The sequence below is a fragment of the Chionomys nivalis genome, chromosome 26 (genome assembly GCF_950005125.1).
Source record: "Chionomys nivalis chromosome 26, mChiNiv1.1, whole genome shotgun sequence".
NCBI lineage: Eukaryota > Metazoa > Chordata > Mammalia > Rodentia > Cricetidae > Chionomys > Chionomys nivalis.
The window spans coordinates 19469690-19490753 of NC_080111.1; the positions used below are offsets into that span (position 1 = coordinate 19469690).

The 21064-nt window shown below is 37.5% G+C and overlaps 1 protein-coding gene and 1 non-coding gene across 8 annotated transcripts in view; one reads left to right on the forward strand and one right to left on the reverse strand.

Annotated features, from left to right (window-relative positions):
• Positions 1 to 21064, reverse strand: part of Magi2 (membrane associated guanylate kinase, WW and PDZ domain containing 2) — a 1220672-nt gene that overhangs the window by 969505 nt on the left and 230103 nt on the right. The gene's annotated exons all lie outside the window — the stretch shown is intronic.
• LOC130867154 (U6 spliceosomal RNA) lies at positions 15033 to 15134 on the forward strand. Its single transcript, XR_009056421.1, has one exon. It is a non-coding gene; the product is annotated as a U6 spliceosomal RNA (small nuclear RNA).

Below are 21064 nucleotides of genomic sequence, written 5' to 3' on the forward strand. Positions count from 1 at the left end.
ACTAGAGTCATTGGCCAAACATTATTGTAATTAATATAGTTTTTTGTGATTATTTTGGGTCTGGGCAGCTGGGAAACAAACAAGCAGCCTCTGTCTACACAATGGTACTCAAATGTTTGGAACTGATGTCCTGCACCCAGTTTGTGTCCGGATGCTTGTGTGCCCACTTGGGGTTGGGAGGAAAGTGGCTGAGACCACGCCCAAGGCTCAGCACTCCCTTCCTGGACAACCAGCAGGATTGTGTCTGTTAGGAGTGCACAGGCAGGAGAGCATGGTGGATTCCCACCACCGTACACAGAGATAGTTCCAGGCTACACAGTATTCTGCAAGGCAGATTTAGCTTTTACTCATATAGACAGGTTTTATATGCTGCATGGTGCTACTCAGAGATGAAGTGGTTGGGATGGCTCCCACCTGGCAACCCCGGGAGCTGGCTGTGAACTACTTCTGCCACATTAAAAGGTGAAGAGAGGTTGAGCCAGCATCCAGGGCCACTGCGACCAAGCTGCTTACCATTTTAAAAGCTCTTCTGGTCAAAAAATTATTAAAGATACATAATAAAGACAGATTCAGATGAAAAAGACCTCTGAATGGGTCACAATGTTGGATAAATGTATGTAGGCATGGGAGAGGTTTAAAAAAAACAAAGTCTTTAAAGAAACAGAATACAAACAATCATAGATTAAAGGAGTAAAATAAAATAAGCCATGTAAAGATGAAATATGCACAGAAAGTCTGGATTATGTATACTATTGTGTTTTCATTAAATTTTTTGACTGTGAATGAGCTAAGTTCAGACAGGCATTTCATTGTACAGGCTGCTAAACTAAGCCAACACCTATATTTTATAGGTATCTTGACTTCAAAATTTGGGCCTAATAATATGTTGCTTTGGAAAAGAGGTTCTGCTTTGTTTCCACAGAGGATAGAATGTTTTGGATTCCTTACCAGCTAGTACGGTTTGATCAAACAAGACCTCCTGAAGCAATGATCCAGATGGTCTAACATCCATGACAGCTTCAGCACTGCTGTCTGAGATGGATCTACCACACATGATACCCCATGAAAGGTCTGATTAGCAGTATTCCCAATCAGTGGGAAGTAGTCTAGAGAACTATGCCCAAATTCCTAAATATTGTTTATAAATGTTTGTTTACATTTAAAGGGGAATTTGCTATAAAGATGAATATTTAAGATTGGTTTGGATCTTAGTTCATCAATATAAATTTATATATATCTGCTCCTGATTAAAGTATTGTGTTTGTGTAGCTCATTAAAAAATGTAATGTATAGTAAAGAATTATAGATAATAGATAATTATTTATAATAGTCAAGTTTATAGTCATTTTCATTAGGTTTTCTAGATGTACAGAGATATATTTCAGATGGATAAGTACTCTTCAAACCTTTCAAAGGCTTACAAAATGTGGCATTTAAATGTTTTACAAACTTAAGACTTTTCATGACAATGAGACACATCTGCTCCTGTCAGCACCAATCCACTTCAAGAGGATGATGGGAATTGAGGAGACTCTTCATGGAGTTGGTTAGCCATTTGGGCAAGAAACAGTTCTTCCCTGGACTTCTTGACAGTATGCTATATAAAGTGGACATGCAGTTTTTATTTAGATAGAAAAGAGGAGGGGATGTGGATTCCCCTTTGTATACCATTGGATAATAAAGAAGCTTTCTTGGGCCTATCACAGGACAGAATAGAGTAAAGCAGGAATTCCAAGAAGAGATAGAAGAGAAAGTAGGCGGAGCCAATGAGACACCATGAAGCTGCCTGAGGAGAAAGACATGAACCACTACCTGGAACCTGTTTTGTTATATGTAATTTTACAATGCTAAAGTTAAAACCTTCCTTTTTGTTTAGAAAGAAAAGGGGAGGTGATGTGGGACTCCCCTCTGTATGCTGTTATTATGTTTTATTACCATTGGTTAACAAAGAAGCTTCTTTGGGTCTGTGGCAGGGCAGAATAGGGCAGGAATTCCAAGCAAAGATATGTAGAGTCAGAAATATGCCACATAGCTGCCAAAGGAGTAACATGCTGACACTGGTAGCTGTAGCCAAGTGATGATGCATAAATTAATAGAAATGGGTTAACTCAAGATGTAAGAGCTTGTTAGAAATATGCCAAAGTCATTGGCCAAACAGTATTGTAATTAATATAGTTTCTGTGTGATTATTTGGGTCTGGGTGGCCAGGAAACAAACAAGCAGCCTCCATCTCCACAGAGTGGGCTTTTTTCCTCTTGAGAAGCTTTTCAATCCCGACATCGTTGAAATTACACAGGTTCCATATCCATCCTTGTTTTTTTTTTCCTTTTTTATTCTGGTTTCTTTGCATGTTGCTTTGCTTTGGATCCTCTTTAGACACTGCCATTCCTTGGAGCCCCCTGCAAACTGGACCACTTTTAGGTAACTAGGATTGCTGCTCATTAAGATTGTGAAGTGGGAAGATGGAATGTGTATTTTAATGTAAGGGAAAGCAAAAACATTCCTATTGTTTCTCTTTAAATTTTCATGTGAGATGTGAAGACATTTGTCTCTAAAAGTTACCAACCTTTATGATTGAAACTTTGGAATATTATATTTTAAAATATTCAATTACTTAGAGTTTAAGGATTACTTTTGTTAGTATGAAAACTTTCCAAGCTTCATTGACTATTATTCCAATGCCAAAGACAGAAGGGTATGGCTCCCACCTCCCTGGCAATAGAAAGCTCTTGGCCTGGTCACAGTCAGTCCCTCAGCACCTAGCAAAGACCTAATGAGTACCTCTTCTAGCACACAACTGATCCCTTGTTGATGAACTATCAAGAAGTTTTTTTATTTTACTTTGCCCCAGTAAATAAATGCATATTTCATGAAACTCTCATACGACTGTTTACTGGGCTTCTAATTACATTTTACAAGACTAAAACACATAACCAACTTCAGCCACACTGCCATCCAAACATGCTGGAGATCTGCAGCTATTAAATCCAATTAAACTCTTCCAGGAAGGGTGACTATTCCTATATACATGTGTGTGCATATGTGTGCACATGTGAAAGCATGCATGAGTCATGGTGCAGGTATGGAGTTTGAAGGTAACTTTGTGGAGTAGATTATTTATTTCCAAGGTGGGTTTCAGAGATCAGATGCAGGAGGTCAGCCTTGCTCTGCGGCATGTTTACCTAATGAGGCATCTTGTTGGCCCTATCATTTGAATTTTTATATTACCATATTAAATGCCTAGAAACCACTCAGTAGACACGCATGAAAATCTCTACAGATTTCCCTAAATTATTTGTACCAATGCAATTTGTGTTTATTCAAAATTTAATTTCCTTTAGTTAGACTCTGCATAAAAGAGTTTAAGCAGAAAACAATTATTAATAATTCAAATGATATTTTAAAGATTCATTTATTTTTATTTTATGGGTATGAGTGCCATATATGCACACACATATATCAAGCATGTCCATGAGGTTCTCATAGATGCCTGAAGATAACATTGGATCTCTTGGAATTGGAGTTACATATGTTTATGGGTCATTATGTAGGTGTTGAGAACTAAACCCAGATCCATTGAAAGAGTCTCAAGTTCTCTTAACTGGTAAGCCATCTTACCATCCACAAAGAAATTATCTTTAAACACTTTTCAAAAAGTAACTTGAAGATACTAGCAATTCTCAATATTATAATGTCAAATGATTAAATATATTCATAGATTTTACAATAAAATGTATTTTCACATTTTAAATACCATTATACAAAATATTTGATTATCTACAACACATGGTCTCTTGAACTTGCAGATAAATGGCAGTTTAATGTTCACTGTAATAAATGCATATAATTAAGGCTATCTGCTGCATAGCTTACTTAATTCAAATTCCCTTGTTTGAGAAGAATAATCATGATTGTGAAATATACCATTGAGATTTTTGAAATTGTGCCACAATTCAAATGTATTCACATTTGTCAGCCTATCAGCCAGGATGAGGGATTTGGAGGGAACATTTTGAACAATTTGATCCTTAATTAAAATAAAACTCCACGAAAGAAAATGAATATTACTCAAAGTGAAAATAATTGGGAGAAGTCATTCCATTTGGTAACACTCTTAGTAGCCAAACATTTCCATCTTGTTGTGATTACACAACAATTATCTACCATTTATTTTATGGAGTGCCTGTTCCCAATGTACATCATAAACCATCATAAGTTTTATGGTTTTCTTCAGGAATAAAGCCTGTCAATTGAATGGTTACAGTTGCAGGATACATTAGCTTACTGGATTACTGTGTGCTGGAGGAAACAGGAATTTATTTTCTCACAGTTCTAGATGGTAGAAATTTGAAATCGAGGAGTATGTTTCTCTGAAAATGTTTGGGAAGGGCTGTGGTCCAGGCTCATTTCCATACTTCCTGAGCATCATGGTTCCACTATTTTCTGGTATTACACTACATGTACCAGGTTGTATTCAATGGAAGTCATCAATTATATTGGATTAGAGGCTAATCCTACTATGACTTAATCTTAATTATATCTATATTGACTACTTTTCTGAGAATTGTATTATAGTGCACAAGGAGTTACAACTTTAACAATATGAACTTTTGGAAGGCCCTAGTTTTCTCCCAAACAAAAATTGGTTTATAATTTTTCTTATAACAGAATATATTAGTGCAGGCAATGCACTTAATGTAATATATTCATATAACAAAAATCACAGCACATTCCGCAGTTCCGTGCTTATCATTTACTGTTTTGTAAAGTTTCCATTATAAATATAATAAGTATAAAAAATAATTCGCCTTAGTTTTTATTGATATCACTTAAAACAAGAACAGAAAGTACACATTTTCTTGCTATGATGGTATTCCAAACTGCATCTACTTTCACAGATTCCCAAATGCCTGACCACACCGATTTTTAGATTCTAAATCATGAATTTTAGCGGAAATATTGGCTTTTCCAAGATGTGTTGCATGTTTACTTTGTTGTGGCGGTGTCATCAGACCCTAGGAATTCCCTCACTTCAGACGGATCAGGGGAGCTAAGACACAGCTAAATCGGGAGAGTGCCCGTCTACTGTGCACATAAAAACTGGGTACAGTGGCACATGCCTATAGTAGCAGCACTTGAGAGGTAGGTAGAGGGAAATTCTTAGCTACACAGTAAGTTCAAGGTCAAGTTGTTCTAAATGGGATCCTGTCTCAAAAATTAAATAAAATACAACTCAATAATTTCAGGACTTGTCCGGTCACACGTTCCCTGGCAGTTTACAACCTTGCTTCCTTGTGTTTCTAAATCACCCAGCTGTAGTCAATCACCCAAACTCTGATCCTTACTTAAGGTCAATGGATTCACTCTGTCATATCTGTGGAAGGCAAGAAGGCAGATGGGTGTAGGAAAAGAAAGTTTTACACAGAATTATACAATTAAAAAGGTAAGTGTGAGTTGTAAAAAATGAAATGAAAGTTATAAGCCAAAGAGTGCAATGTTACGAATTGTTCAACTGCGATAAGGCAATTCTTTCTTTCTGTTTGCATTAGAGACATGCAAAGTAAGGTAAGCATAGAAAGAGGGAACTATCTATCATTTTTGGTAGCTCATGTACTTTTGAAAATGTCAGCACTTGCAATAAGGTAGGAAACACGAGGAGAATACTTATCAGGCAGGTAAAAATCTAAAGGAGGAATTAAATGCCTGATTATTTCATGCGGAAAATATAGTATTAATTGCACATGAACTTTAGAGTTGATTCGAAGAAAGTAACACTCAAAGACAATAGTGCATTGGTTTATATTACTAGCTAATATGATTGCCATTCATTATTGATATAATTTCTATTTTAAAATAAGTAGATTAATCAACAAATTTTAATAATTAATTTCTGTCTACAAAGGCATCTTTTAAAAATATCAGAAAAGGAGATTTTTTTACATAATTCCCAGAAAATGTATAATGAGTGAGTTCCCTAATACACACAGAGGTTGGCACTGAAATGTGTCCAATGTTCAAGGAACTGGAAGAGCCCAACGCACCCCCTTCCCCCCATAGCAAAGCAGACAGGGCTGCTCAGGTGAGTCGACCCTTGGTGTTTCCTGTTAAAAGGCTTTTTCCAGCTTGACATGGTTGGGATGTGGGGGAAACATTTAAGTGGTAAGCTAGTGAGAGTTAGGGGTCTCCCCTTGAATGGGATAAATTTGACCGCTGACCATGAAGTGATCCAGCCTTCTCTCCCATGCGATTTCACCATGATAGAGTGTGCTATCACAGGCCCACACAATTATTAATGTGTCATACATAGAAATCTCCAAAACTGAGAACCCAAAGCAATATTCCCTTTCTTAAGTTGTACTAAAGAACACAATTGGATGTGAAAATTTACAATTGTGTGGAATAGACTTCTCACATAAAATCACAAAATATATTACAAAACTAAAATCTTAATGTAATTTTATATAAAAACAGCATTTATGGAGGAGAATTTATAATTCTTTGTATATGTATACAATGATTTTTGATTGTAACTACCCATCAGCCCCCAAGACACAGTTCTGCTAGGACCTCCCCACCACATGCTCCTCCTATTTTATGTCCTCCTTATTCACTGAGTCCACTTCGTGGTTCTCATATGTTCATGGGGTCATCCACCTGGCATCCAGCCCAACAGTTGGCCACATCTAAAGGAAAGTGACTCCACCCTAAAAATATCCATCAGCTACAGATAGCTCCTCCGTTAGAGATGGGTCCTCAGGTGATTCTCCACAGACCTTGCTGGAGTTGTCATTTACTTTCATGTATGACAGATCTTCTGTAGACAACCACAGCTACTGTGCGTCCATAGGTCTCATGGACAGAGGCTACCATTTCTCAGCATTTGTCCCCATTTTACTGTCCTTACATTTTTTTCATCTCTCCTCTTGTCCAGTGCTTCCTGAGCCTTGAGGCAGTTGGAGGAGGTGGTGGAAGACCCCTCCCGCATCCATGATTGAGCATTCAGAGACAATTATTTTCAGAACTTTGAACAGCATTATGTCTCAGCATTCAGCACTACCCACTAAAAGAAGTGTCTTTGACCAAAGTCGGGAGCAGTACAAATCTATTCATATTAACATAAATATGTAGGTGTCTGTTTGACAACATGAACTATTAGAAAAACAGCATCATCAGTTTTTACTCTCAGGGATAGGACTTGAGTTTAACCATTTTTACAGTAACAGAAATGAATTCCACTCTATGGAACAGGCCTTAAAGAGTCTTGCCACTATTGCAGCAATGGACACATACTGACTGTCAGACAGTCTTGTAGAATAAAAGTAAAAATAAATGAATACCTCTGTTATACGTGGTTAAGAAATTGAATTTACTGCATTCTACCTTTCTGGTGAATAAGAAGACAATGTAAAGATTATCAAAATCTAGACAAAATTACTACAGCAAATTTGTGTACATATGCCAGCCCAGAAAGAATAGTTGAAGTTTTCAAAAGTCAATCTCAAAGAAAAAGGGTTGGTAAGTTGAATTCTCGGCACTAAAGTCTACAGTTTAGAAAGTGGTCAAAAGTGAAGGAACATGGCAAGCATGAATAAGCCAGTGCAGCACAATACCCTCAATGAAGAGAGGAAAGGAGTCTTAGTATATGAACAGGACTTACATAGCCATTTTAAAAGGAACAATTCTAAAACAATAGACCAGAATTTCTCAGCCTGAGGGTCATGAACCCCTGAGATCATTAGAAAACAGATACTCAGATTACAGTTCATAGCAGCAGAAGACTTACACTTATGAAGTAACAACAGAAGGAATTTTGGGTTGGGGTCACCACAGCATGAGGAACTGCTTTCAAGGGTGTTGGCATTAGGAACGTTGAGAACCACTGCTCTAAATCATTGCGGAAGAGAGGCATTCAACTAAATAGAAATTCACTCAAAAGATAAAAATAGACAGCCACAAACTGGTTCTTTTCTTATCAAATTTCTTAAGAAATGTTGAAAGAGATGGAAACTTTATCAGAGTCGATGTAGACTGATACACACCATTTACTTTTCCTGCTCAACAATGTATCCAGGACCTAAAATGCTATTTATCTTTGACCCAGCAATTCCATTTTATAGAATTTCTCCAAAAAGCATAGTTTGAAACATGCACCGTAGCTCAGCTATTCTTATTATTTCTTATAATGATGCTAATTATATGCTCTGCACACTGTTAAGTAGAGTGACCTGCAGTAAATGCATGTTGTCATTTGAATACATTTTAATGGACTAGAAAAAAAATCAGTCTGTAAGCAAAAATCTGAATCAAAACTTTTTACTTTTAAGTAGGAAAGATGATTGGAAGAAAGTCAGTAAATAGTGATTTTTCTTTGAGTTGAGGCATAGCAGAGATTGTGGTTAATTTAAAATTTCTTTTATATTCATCTCTGTTTGTCCACACTCTTCCCCTATCGCTAACAGTTCCATTTACTTTGAAACCCACCAAACTCCCTGTAGCCCTTCTGGTCCTGCCATACTGTGGTTCACTGAGGAGTTCCCCAAAATGAGGAGACCAGAATGGCTTCGAATTAACAACATCATTTGTTTTCCTTATCTAAATTGGTTCTCTGAAAAATGAATGCCTGAAGGTGTTGTAAACTGTTCTTTTAAGTACAATTAACAGTCCCCTAGCTCCTTTCCCTTTTGTGCTTGAGAGTTCTTTCTTAGAGTAAACCTTGGAGGCAGTGTTCACTTCTGGTATTTTCATTCATCTTCTCTTTCACCTGCCAGGAGCCAGAGTTTTGGGAAGTTAACAAATCTGCTAAGATAATAGCTTCCCATTAAACATGAATTAATAAGTTAACACTGTGAGAGATAACAAAGTTTGCAGCATAAATGCAAATGTTATCCCTTCAGGTTTAGTAAAATGTGTGTTGACTACTTCATACTGCAAATGAATGTAGTGGACATAGTGGGGTTGGACTCAAACATTCATTTAAATAAAAACTGGAGTCTTAGCAGAGACTGGGTCATCTTGTCCAACGTCTCCCTTGGTGCTGGAGCAGCCCACACCCACTAGCAAACTCAGATGGGAAAACTAGAGACCTGGCTTTTGCAGCCTGATTGGTGCGAACTCTGAAGGGCCGTCCTTCAGGGTTGGGTCTGCACAGCAGTTTCCACTCTGCTTCCGCCCTGATAGTGTTTCCTTCCCTCTGCTCTACAAATATTGATCGATCTTGTACCACCATTGTAAGGAAATCGCATGCAGGGTGAGCTCCAGAGAACCATGCCTAATTTGAGTCTCTGGATACAGGTGGCTCGTGGGTACAGCTTGGATTTTTGTAACATCATAAATGATGTATTCAAAAAAGGAGAATTGGAGATGCAATTATAATAATGGGGAACACCCAAATCAAATTCATCTGAAAACGTTATAGACTAAGGGGTATCACTGGTTATCACTACTAAAGGCCATTAACTTATAATTTTATGACATACCTTGATCCATATTCAGGAGAATTAGAAAATTATTCATTTTGAGGCATTCTTGTAAAACTCTGTTCTAAACAAACATCCCTTTCTATTGCAAACTCTCAAACAATTTCAGTGAAATGGTGGATGCACTGAGGGTTCTGATTCGCCTTTAGTGATCTCATCCAATCAGAGTCTGACCTCTGCCCTGCCCTTCATGTGGCAAACAAGATCACGTGAGTCTAGCAAACTGAACCTGGACACTGACACTTCTCACAGTGTTTAAAGTTTGTGGAAACAGCCACTAAAAAGTGCTAACCCAGCCTGCTGGGCTTCGAGCTGAAGCTCTTTGCTGCCCTCTGGAGACAACCGATAGTGACAGTGGCAAAGTCCTTAGCAAGCAAACCATTCCATTCACTCTCAGTCCTATCGCTGTCTGACAAAACTTGGCTGAATAATGGACTAAATACAACGGAGGACCTCTAGTCAGTGAGGGCTTGAGAATTTTGTTCTGAGGTCCGTGTTTATTGCGCAGGTGCATTCCTATCTGTTTAAACCATCACAGCAAATTAAAGTTACCACGTCTGAAAACACTGGGGTCTTGAAAATACTGCAAAGGTGTGTGGTCACACACACATGTGCCTTGCAGAGTCAGCAGTTTTCACTTTCTGGGATTTTACCATCGTATGTAGTAGCCATGTTTACCGAGTAAAATACATCTTGACCCGCTTATGGACAGGTTATTTTGTAATAAAACCTAGAAAATCTAGGAGATACATCTAAGAAATTATCAAATGGGATTTCATCAAATTAAAAATCTTCTGCATAAAACCATAAAAAAAGTCAAGAAGCAAACGTAGGAAGGGATAAATACATACAAACTGGACAAGTGCACAGATACATAAATAAAAAACAACTGATTAGCAAAAATAACCACACAGCAAGAAAATGAGTAAGAGATTTTGGTAGACACATCACAAAAGAAGACATAGAAAAAGCTGGCAAGTATGTTAGGAATGCTTACTCCTCTTAAGTATCGGAGGAGTGCACAGCAAACCACCATGAAATAAAATCTTACCCTAACTCAAACGACTTTTATTAAAAACAACAAAAACAACACCAACGATGACTTGAAGAAGGAGCATTTACACTGCTGAGGGGAATGAACATTAGGAAAGCCACAAGGAAACAGCTGCTCACTCACAAAATCTAAAAATGCAACATCTGAATCATAAAAAAAATCCTCAACATTGGGAATTTAAATGGAGAGAAGAGAAGCAGTATTTCTAATGATAATCCTATTACTTCGTTGTGGCAGTGAAAGCAGTCCATACCTTCTAGTGATAATGATGGGATAAAAAAAATTAAAGAGATTTGTAGTTAGGTTGGTCAATGAAAACTTGGAAAATGGGTTTTGATGAATGTGAAAATACCAGTTTTGGTATGATTAAAAGAAGACCATTTCAGAATTTTTATAAAATATTACGAGGAGTATCGCTGAGACCACTGTGGGTGCAAATCCTTCTGAAGCGTCACATCTACGTGATCTCATCCTGATCCCTGTTCTCCTCCACATCCGCCTGGCACCCACTGTCTTCACAAAGATCTCCCCCTTTCAGTCTGGATTGGGTCAGGAGGATCTTGGGGGAGATTTGTCTGCAGTTTGTCCTTTTCCTCTGCTCTATCTTGGTTTTTTCTACTCTGTTCTGAAAATATTAACTGCAGAAGCAAAGGAAAACACTCATTGTCACCCTGTGACTAAAGGGGGTTTCTACACAGTCTGAGAGAGACAGGTCCAGGAAGCTAATTATTTTGTAAAGCATTACATGATTAAGCAATTTAATATGTATAAACATTAAAGATTTATTTTTAAAATTTTATTATTTGTGAGAAAATATATGTGCCTGAGAAAAGGTAAGCAGCGAGAAGCATCGGGTTGCTGGGGCACCTTTGCCTTAGCTTGCGAAAGGTTTCAATTCACAGCAAGATAGCTAGCTCACTGGTAAGTCACAGTGAGAGAGCTACAGGGCCCCTCAAGTGGGACCTTTATGTGTTGCTGGAACAATGAAGGGATTTGCTTGCTTAAAGAATATTCCTAGCCCGATACATATATTAATATTTTCAGATTGATGTATTTTCCTATTTCTAAATAGATTATCCTCTTCTCCAGGGAGACAAGCTCATATTACTCCTATATAAACAGCACTTCAATCATTTTTATCTATTGGAGATTCCTTCAGTGCCCCTTTGAAAGATAATAAATAAAATGGGAATCTCTATCACCCCATTTAAACAAATGTCAGGTCACTGGGTATTATTGGGTCCTTGATGTCAACCTCTCCACACAGTGTTATCTCAGTATCTTTAGCTATTAGGACAAAAACTTCTCCCTGATACACATTGATGGCTTAAATATATTTGATATTATGGATGAATAGTAGTTTATTTCTTGACCAGTGAGTACTAGAAGTAATTTTTATCATAAAAAATTTTCATTTAATTATTTGGAAAAATATTTGAACGAAATTTAAAATAGCAATTTCAAAAAGCCATGTACCTTTTAAAAATTCCAGTCAAAATCCCATTTACAGGGTAGAGACAGTCACAGTCCAGCTGGCCTTGGTGAGCTCCCAATAGATCGGCCCCACTGTCTCAGTGGGTGGGTGCACCCCTCGTTGTCCTGACTTCCTTGTTCATGTTCTCCCTCCTTCTGCTCCTCATTAGGACCTTGGGAGCTCAGTCCGGTGCTCCAGTGTGGGTCTCTGTCTCTATCTCCATCCATCGCTAGATGAAGGTTCTATGGTGATATGCAAGATATTCATCAGTATGGCTATAGGATAGGTTCATTTCAGGTTCCCTATCCTCAGGTGCCCAAGGAACTAACTGGGGACATTGCCCTGGGCACCTGGTAGCCGTTCCAAGTTCAAGTCTCTTGCCAATCCTTAGGTGGCTCCCTTAACTAAGATATGAGTTTTCCTGCTCCCCATCCAACCTTTCTTTATCCCCAATCATCCCGTTTCCCCCAGTTCCCCTCATCCTCTCCTTCACACTTTATTCTCCCCATCTCCCCTCACCCCCATCCCACTCCACCCCCAAGATTCCAATCATAATCTGCATACCGGGGTTTCTGATTGTCAGGGAAACATTAGTGACTCTCGCTGGGAACTGCTTTTCACCCTAGCATGACTTTCTGCCATGGAACAGTCTCTGGCCAAGAAGAAGGTTGTGAAGACCCAAACCTGTGTTCTTTAATTAGACAACCCTTGGGTGTGTGTAGGGCGTGGAAGGGAATGGGGAGTATGTGTTGAGTTTTAGATTTTTTTGCAAATTCATCTCTATTCTCAGTTCTGTTTTTGTGGGCAGCTTCTCTCTCTACCCAACCCTGTCATTCTCAGTTCCCCACAACGGTTTTCCAAGAACACTTGCCCTAACATTTCTCTGTAGACCAGGTTTGCCTTGAACTCGCAGAGATCCACCTGCCTTTGCCTCCAAAATACTGGGATTAAAGACACATGCCACCATCACCACCTTCCCCTAACATTTCTATAGGAAGTATTATATCAGCTACTTTAGTACAAGAATAGCGTCCTGAAAGGCAGTAAAAGAGTCATAGGATAGCCCTGTCCTCACTATCAGTAGTCCCACAAGAAGATCAAGCCACACACCTGTCACATATGCAGAAGACCTAGGTCAGTCCCATGTAGGCTCCCTGGTTGTCGATTAAGTCTCTGTGAGCTCCTGTGGGTTCAGGTTATTTGATTTTGTGAGTTTTATTGTTTCCTTGATCCCTCTGACCCTTACAATCGTTTTTTACTTTTTAACACTCACATGATCTTCTTGTAAAAGTCACAAAAGAATTTAATAAACTGAAATTAACATTGAGTGCAATTCTAATTCCACTAGTTTTAAGATACTTTAACTATATTTGACATTTCAGGTGTTTTTTATTTTTTATTTTTATCCTTAAAGTGAGACTTCATCTGACTTGTGATGGAGAAACGAATGAAAATTCAGAATATCTTGTTCCAGATACATAACATGATCCTAAAGTAGGAAAATATGGTAAAAAACTGAATTAACAAAGAATTCGTCAAGAAAGAAAGAAGCTAGGACCAAGACACAACATTCAGTGTCCTCGCACTTCATGAGCAGGAGATGATCTTGGAGAATAAAATGCAGAAGTCGTTGAGTTTTAGTTTGTGATCAGTTTTGCTGATCAGTAATCAGAGTATGTCTTACTATTCCTCCCATTGTGTCAATAGAAAATCTTAGAAATTGATGATAGGGAGGAAGGATGAAATTACAAACCCATTGGTCTGACATTTCTAGACAACAGGTTCTGTGGATTTAGCAAAGTCCACTGGTTTCCATTTGGAAGAATGAGATGTATATTTCCATGGTCAACAATAAACCCTAGCACAAGACTATTTTCAAAAGTTTTTATTGTAAAAAATTTATAGCACATTGAATAGAATGAAACAATTGGCAGCTGTGCCCTCATCATCAGATTAGGATGGTACCCAGTAGTGCCTAGATCCTGGCATACTGCCTGTATCACCTTTCTTTATAACAGAGTTGGGTACTATACTGACTAGGTTCATGTGTCAACTTGACACAATCCAGAGTTATCAGAAGAATGATCCCCAGTTGAGTAAATGTCTCCACGCGATCCAGCTGTAAGGCATTTTTCTCAATTAGTGATCAATGTAGCAGGGTCCAGTCCATTATAGGTCATGCCATCTGTGAGCTGGTTGTCCTGAGTTCTATACGCAATCAGGTTGAGCAAGCCATGGGGAAGTAATCCAGTAGTAGCAGCTCCCCTCCATGGCCTTTGCATCAGCTCCTGACTCCAGGGTCCTGCCTTGTTCCTGTGTCTGTCCTGACTTCCTTCAGTGATGAACAGCAATGCTGAAGAGTAATCAAATAAACCCCGTCCTCCCTAACTTGTTTTTTTGGTCACAGTGTTTCATCACAGAAATAAAGTCTCTAACTTAGACAGGTACCAAAACATAGATATTGTTTATCTAATAGCAGACTATCATATAGCTAGTATCCAAAAATTTTTCTAAAGGAGTCAATTAATTGATGAATGAATCATTCTCCATTAATCCAATTCATCCATAAAGGAATCAATTAATTGATGAATGAATCATTCTCCATTAATCCAATTCATCCAACTTCCCAGAAACTGATTCTTCCTTTAAGAAAAGATGAATATTATATAGTAAATGGCATACTAGGAAACTATTCAGAGAACGCTATCCCATGGAAACACGTACAAGGGTCAGCACTTCAAAGAAAAATCAGGTTTTTTCTCTAAAATCTTGCTAAGCGAGACAGAAAAGCATGTTATTGGAAGTTTCTAAAGGGAGCAAGGAGCTCTACTAGGTGTTCATTATTGGTGAAGTTAATACGGATTCCCTGTGATACTTTGCTGCTTGGACATCAGCCTGCACCTTAAGACATGGTCCATGTGTGAAATGAAAGTATTGAAAGTATGGTTTTTTGAAGAAAGGTGCGCTCTGAATCAAGGCAATTTAATCTCTTTTGCTAGTGGATTTCATGTCTCAAAAATCCCTAGCAGTGCTTGCTTCTGCAGCACATACGCTAACACTGGAACCAAGAAGATTAGCACGGAACCTGTAGAAGGATGCTATGCAAGTTTATGAAGTGTTCCAGTTACATACGTTTTGGCTACCGGAAGTCTAGCCTCCAACTCAGGTGGAGAACCCCCTGCTCCACCACAGGCCACACAGGCCAGAAGACCAGAGAGCAAACAGAAAACAAGGAACAAAATATCCATCGAACAAAGACGAACTCTAGAAACTGGTACCAAGACTTATAATTACTCCACACCCAGAAGCACAGACACTAGTAGAAGAACAAAATAAGCATAAGAACACAGCCAACAAGAACATAGTATACACAGGAAAAAATATCGAATGCTTCAAGTATCATATTAATGTAGTTAGAATCATACCTGGCTTCTTAACGTAGACTATAAAAGCCAGAAAGTCTTGGACAAACGTGTTGCAGATTCTAGGAGACCACAAAGGCCAGCCAAGACTACTATACCCAGGAAAGCTTTCAGTCAACATGGAGAAAACAAGATATTCCATGATAAAGTCAAATTTAAACAATATCTATCCATAAAGTCAGGCCTTTGGAAGGTAATAGAAGGAGAACTCCGACCCAGGGAAGTTAATTACACCGACATAAACACAAGCAATAGATAATCCCATGCCAACAAAACCAAAAGGAGGGACGAGGACACACCACACATAATACCATCACCAACTACAACAAAATGACAGAAGTTACCAATCATTGGTTGTTGATATCTCTCAGTATCAAAGGACTAAATTTCTTAATAAAATGACAGAACAGAACAGATACAAAATTAGGAGCTATCCTTCGGGTTGCATGTAAGATTCACACCTATATAGCAAGGATAAGTATTACCTCCAAGTAAAGGCTTGAAAAAGATTTTTCAAGCAAATAGTCCCAAGAAGAAATCTGGTATAGCCTTCTATTATCTGAGGGTCCATATTAAATAGTGTCAACAAAATAGACGTCAAACCAAAATCAAAAGAGAAGAAAGACATTTCAAAAGAAGGGCATTTCATACTCTTCAAAGGAAAAATTCACCAAGATGACATTTTAATTAAAAACATCTATGCCCCAAATGCAAGGACACCCACATTTGTGAAGAATCATTATTGAAGCTTACATCACATGTTGAGCCTCACACATTGATAATGGGAGACTGAATACCCTACTCTCACCAATGGATAGGTCATTCAGATCAAAACTAAACAGAGAAATATTGGCACTTAATGATGTTGTAAGCCAAAAGGATCTAGCAGATATTTGCAGAATATTTATCCCAAACACAAAAGAATATAACTTTTTTTTTTGGTTAACTCAAGGAACTTTCTTTAAAATGGACTACATACTTATCACAAAACAAATCTCAACAGATATAAGAAAAGTGACATGACAACCTTCATCCTATCAGACTACCATGGATCAAAGTTAATTTCAAGAGCAGAAACAACAGGAAGACTACAAATCATGGAACTGAAAAGCTCTCTACTGAATGATAACTGAGGCAAGACTTCCTCAAATATAATGAAAATGAATGCACAATATGCCCAAACTTATGGAGCACAATGAAAGTGGTGCTAAGAAGGAAGTTCATATCACTAAGTGTCTGCATAAAGAATTTGGAGAGATCTCACACTACCAACTTAAAAACATACTTTGAAGCTATAGAACAAAAAGAAGCAATCTCTCCCAAGAGGAGTAGACAACAGGAAATAATCATGTTGAGTGCTGAAATCAATAAAAATATTTTAAAAATCAATAAAATAGAAACAAAGAGAATACAAAGTATCAAGGAAACAAAGAGATGGTTCTTTCAACAAGGTAGACAAACCCTTGTCCAAACTAAACAAAATGACAAAGAGAACATTCAAATTAACAAAATCAGAAACAAAAAGTGGAACACAACAAGAGATAGCAAGAAAACCCAAACAATCATTAGATTATCATTTAAAAACCTGCACTCTACACAACTGGAAAATCTAAAAGAAATTGATAATTTTCTCAATAGATACACTTTACCAAAGTTAATTCAAGATCAAATTAACAACTTAAATAGATCTATAATGGATAAGGAAATAGAAGCATTCATTTCAAGTCTCCCAACCAAAAAAAAACTCAGGCTCATATGGTTTTAGAATTCTACGAAAATTTCAAAGAAGAGTTAATGCTAATACTCCTCAAATAATTCTATAAAACAGAAACACAAGCAACATTGCCAAATTTATTTTATGAGGCCACCACCACCCTGCTATCCAAACAACACATATATTCACCAAAGAAAGAGAATTACAGACCAATTCCCCTCATAAACATAGATGCAAAACTACTCAACAAAATATTTTCAAACCGAATCCATGAACATATCAAAATGATTATCCACCATGACAAAATAGGCTTCACGCCAGAGAAGAAGGGATAGCTCAACATATGAACATCTGTCAATGTAATTCACTATATAAACAAACTGAAAAACAAATGACACAGGATTACAGGATTGTTGTAAGAAGGCCGCTTGTTTGTTTCTGGGCTGCCTGGCAGCTCAGACTTGAAATAACCACACAGAAACTGTATTGTTTAAATCACTGCTTGGCCCATCATCTCTAGCTTCTTATTGGATAATTCTTATGTCTTAATTTAATCCATCTCCATTAATCTGTGCATCACCACACAGTCATGACCTTCCAGTTTCAGCATGTCTGTCTCCAGCGGTAGCTCCATGGCTTCTCTCGGACTCTGGCCTTCTTTTTCCCAGCATTCAGTTTAGTTTTCCCCACCTAGCTCTGTTCTACCCTATCAGGCCAAGCCAGTTTTCTTTATCCATTAGTGGTACTCACAACATACAGAGAGGAATCCCACATCACATGATCATTTCATTACAAGCTTCAAAAGTCTTTGACAATATCTGACACCTCTTCATGCTAAAATTATCAGAGATATTATGGTTACAAAAGCAAAACTAAACATAATAAAGGCAGTTTATAGCAAGTCCAAAGCCAGCATCAAATTAAATGGAAATTAACTCTAAGCAATTCTACTAAAACCAGAAACAACAGAAGGCTGCTCATTCTCTCCATACATATTCAATACAATACTTGAAGTTCTAGCTAGAGCAATCAGACAATCAAAGAAGAAAAGGGGGATACAAATTGGAAAAGAAAAAGTCAAAATATCATTATTTGCAGATGATACCACAGTATAAATAGACTATCTCCAAAAATTCTACTAGGGAATCCCAATAGCTGATAAACAACTACAAGGAAGTGGTTGGATACAAGATTAACTCAAAAACAAAAAACAAACAAACAAAAAAACCCAAACCAGTAGTTCCCCTATATACAAATGAAAGTGGAGTGAGAAGGAAACTGGGGAAACCTACCTTTCACAATAGCCACCAACAATATAAAATGTCTTGTGATACTTTCAATCAAAGAAGCTAAAGGCTTGTATAAGAAAATTCAGTCTTTGAAGAAAGAAATTGAACAATATGTAAGAAGATGGAATGATCTCCCATGCTCTTGGATTGGTGGGATAAATATATTAAAAATGGCTATCCTATCAAAAGCATTCTACATATTCAATGCAATCTTCATAACAATTCCAACACAATTATTTGCAGACCTTAAAAGGACCATTGATGTGGGATTCCCTGCTATATGCTGTAAATATGTCTTATTACCATTGGTTAATAAAGAAACTTCTTTGGGCCTATGGGAGTGCAGAATTGGGCAAGGTGGGAATTCCAAGCAGAGATAGAGGAGAAAAGAAGGCAGAGTCGAAGAGATGCTATGTATCTGATGAAGGAGACAGATGCACGAAAACTTGCCTGTAAATCTTAACCTTGTGGTAAAATACAAAATAATAATAATGGGTTAATTTAATATGTAAGAGTTAGTTAATAAGAAGCCTGAGTTAATAGACCAAGCAGTGTTTTAATTAATATAGTTTTCATGTGATTATTTGGGGTCTGGGAAGCTGGTAAACGAAAGAGCAATCTCTGCCTACAGACCATACTCAATTTCATGTGGAAAAGCAAAATCCCAGGATAGCTAAATAAATCCTAAATAATACAAGAACTTCTGAAGGTGTCACCAACCCTGATTTCAAGCTGTGCTACGGAGCAGCAGTAATAAAACCACATGGCATTGGCATAATTAATACAGGTTGACCAATGAAATGATTAGAAAACAGACACAAAAATCCACACACTTATAAACACCTGTTTTTTTTATATAAAGAAGCATAAATATACACTGGAAAAAAACTTCAACAAATGGTGCTGATCTATCTGGATGTCTGCACGTAGAAGGATGCAAATAAACCTATGTGTGTAGGTATGCATATATATATATATAAATGTATACATATATATGATGTCAAATCTATATGACTCTGTGACTGACTAGATAGGCATACTTAAGGATGCCTCCAAGATTTTCTGGTACTACAATATATCCTGACAGAGAAAAGTGGGAAGAAAAAAGATCTTAAACATTAAACTACCCTTGCATATATACACGTATCTATCTATAATGTATGTATGTACCTATAATGTATACATACATACATACAGCAATTCTGTTTGGCCATTACAGTTAATATACCCTTTGCTTGACACATTTGTGTTATTAATTAAAAGCTTGACATCTGTCATGTCTACCTGCCTGTCACCCATACAGCTGAACTGTAGTATGGTCTGCTGGAGAACCGCTCTTTGATGAACCTTAGTGATACAAAGCAGAGATAGGAGCTCGAGTGTGCTTTGAGGTCTCATGGTTCCAGAATGTCAGACTATGTTGCTAAGGAAACAGACTCCCTGGTCCACTTCTACTCGGGAATTGGCTGAAAAAAGCAAATGGTTGCCATTGTTTCAGAAATGCTTTGCAGCTGACTTTTAAAAATCCATCTTGTACACTGTTTGGTTAACTTCAGTAAAATCTAAGATTGTTAAAATAATTTGTTTCTAAAAGGTCTTCATTCCGTTCAAATGCTGCTAAAACTTGCCCTTTTGTTATTACCCTTGTAGCAAGGTTTCAATTTAGCCTTTCTGGGCTTGGGCTTCTCCACTTCTAACCCTTGGTACTTCAGGGAGAACATTTAATTGGCATTACTGACATCACCCAAAAGCTTATTAAAGCAGTAAGATTTCAGTCCCCATTCTACGTTTGCTAAATCAGGAATCTCCATTTTATACAAGAGCTCCATGAGATGATACGCATATTACCATGAGAAGTAAGAGTCTTGATGACAGTTCAAATGACATCTACTTACCATTCATCTACCTGCCAACTGTATCCCGTACTAAGTATCTGTACATTTATACCATTATGAACCGTATTTTATATTCTATTTTAATTGGATATGCATTATGTAAGAGACTATTTTAAAATTATTTTAACTTTCTGAGTTCATTGATCCCACAGAGTTTATTTGAATACAACTATTTTCCCTGCAAAATAACATAATTTATACACAGAGAAATTATTCTGCCTTCTCTTCTAAATTGTTTGCTGTATGCATGCATGTGTGTTGACTCTACTGTCCCCCTTTGGGACAATTATTACAGCAAACTTCTTAAGTCTAATTAGATATTTAGATGATCTTGAAGGAATGATTCCTGTCTGAACTTTGAATGTTCACAACAAAGATAAACTCAGTAGACAACAATTGATTAAGCGAATTTTTTCTGTTGGTGCAGATATTCATTTACACTGCGTGAAAGTGTGTCACTGTGAAAAAGTGGTCAATAGCTAGTCAGGAAGAGGTTTGACAGGACTTCTAGATACAGAAAAGTCTTGGGAAAGAAGAAAGGCAGACTCTGCAACCTGATGCAGAGGAAGCAGGACATGCCAGGAGGAGAGGTGAAAGCCACAAGTCATGTGGCAACACGTACATTAATAGAAATGGGTGAAGTTATAAGAGCTGGGGGGAGATAAGCCTAAGCTATAGCAGAGCTCTCCTAATTAGTACCAAGTTTCTGTATCATTATTTGGGAGTTGGTGGTACAGAGA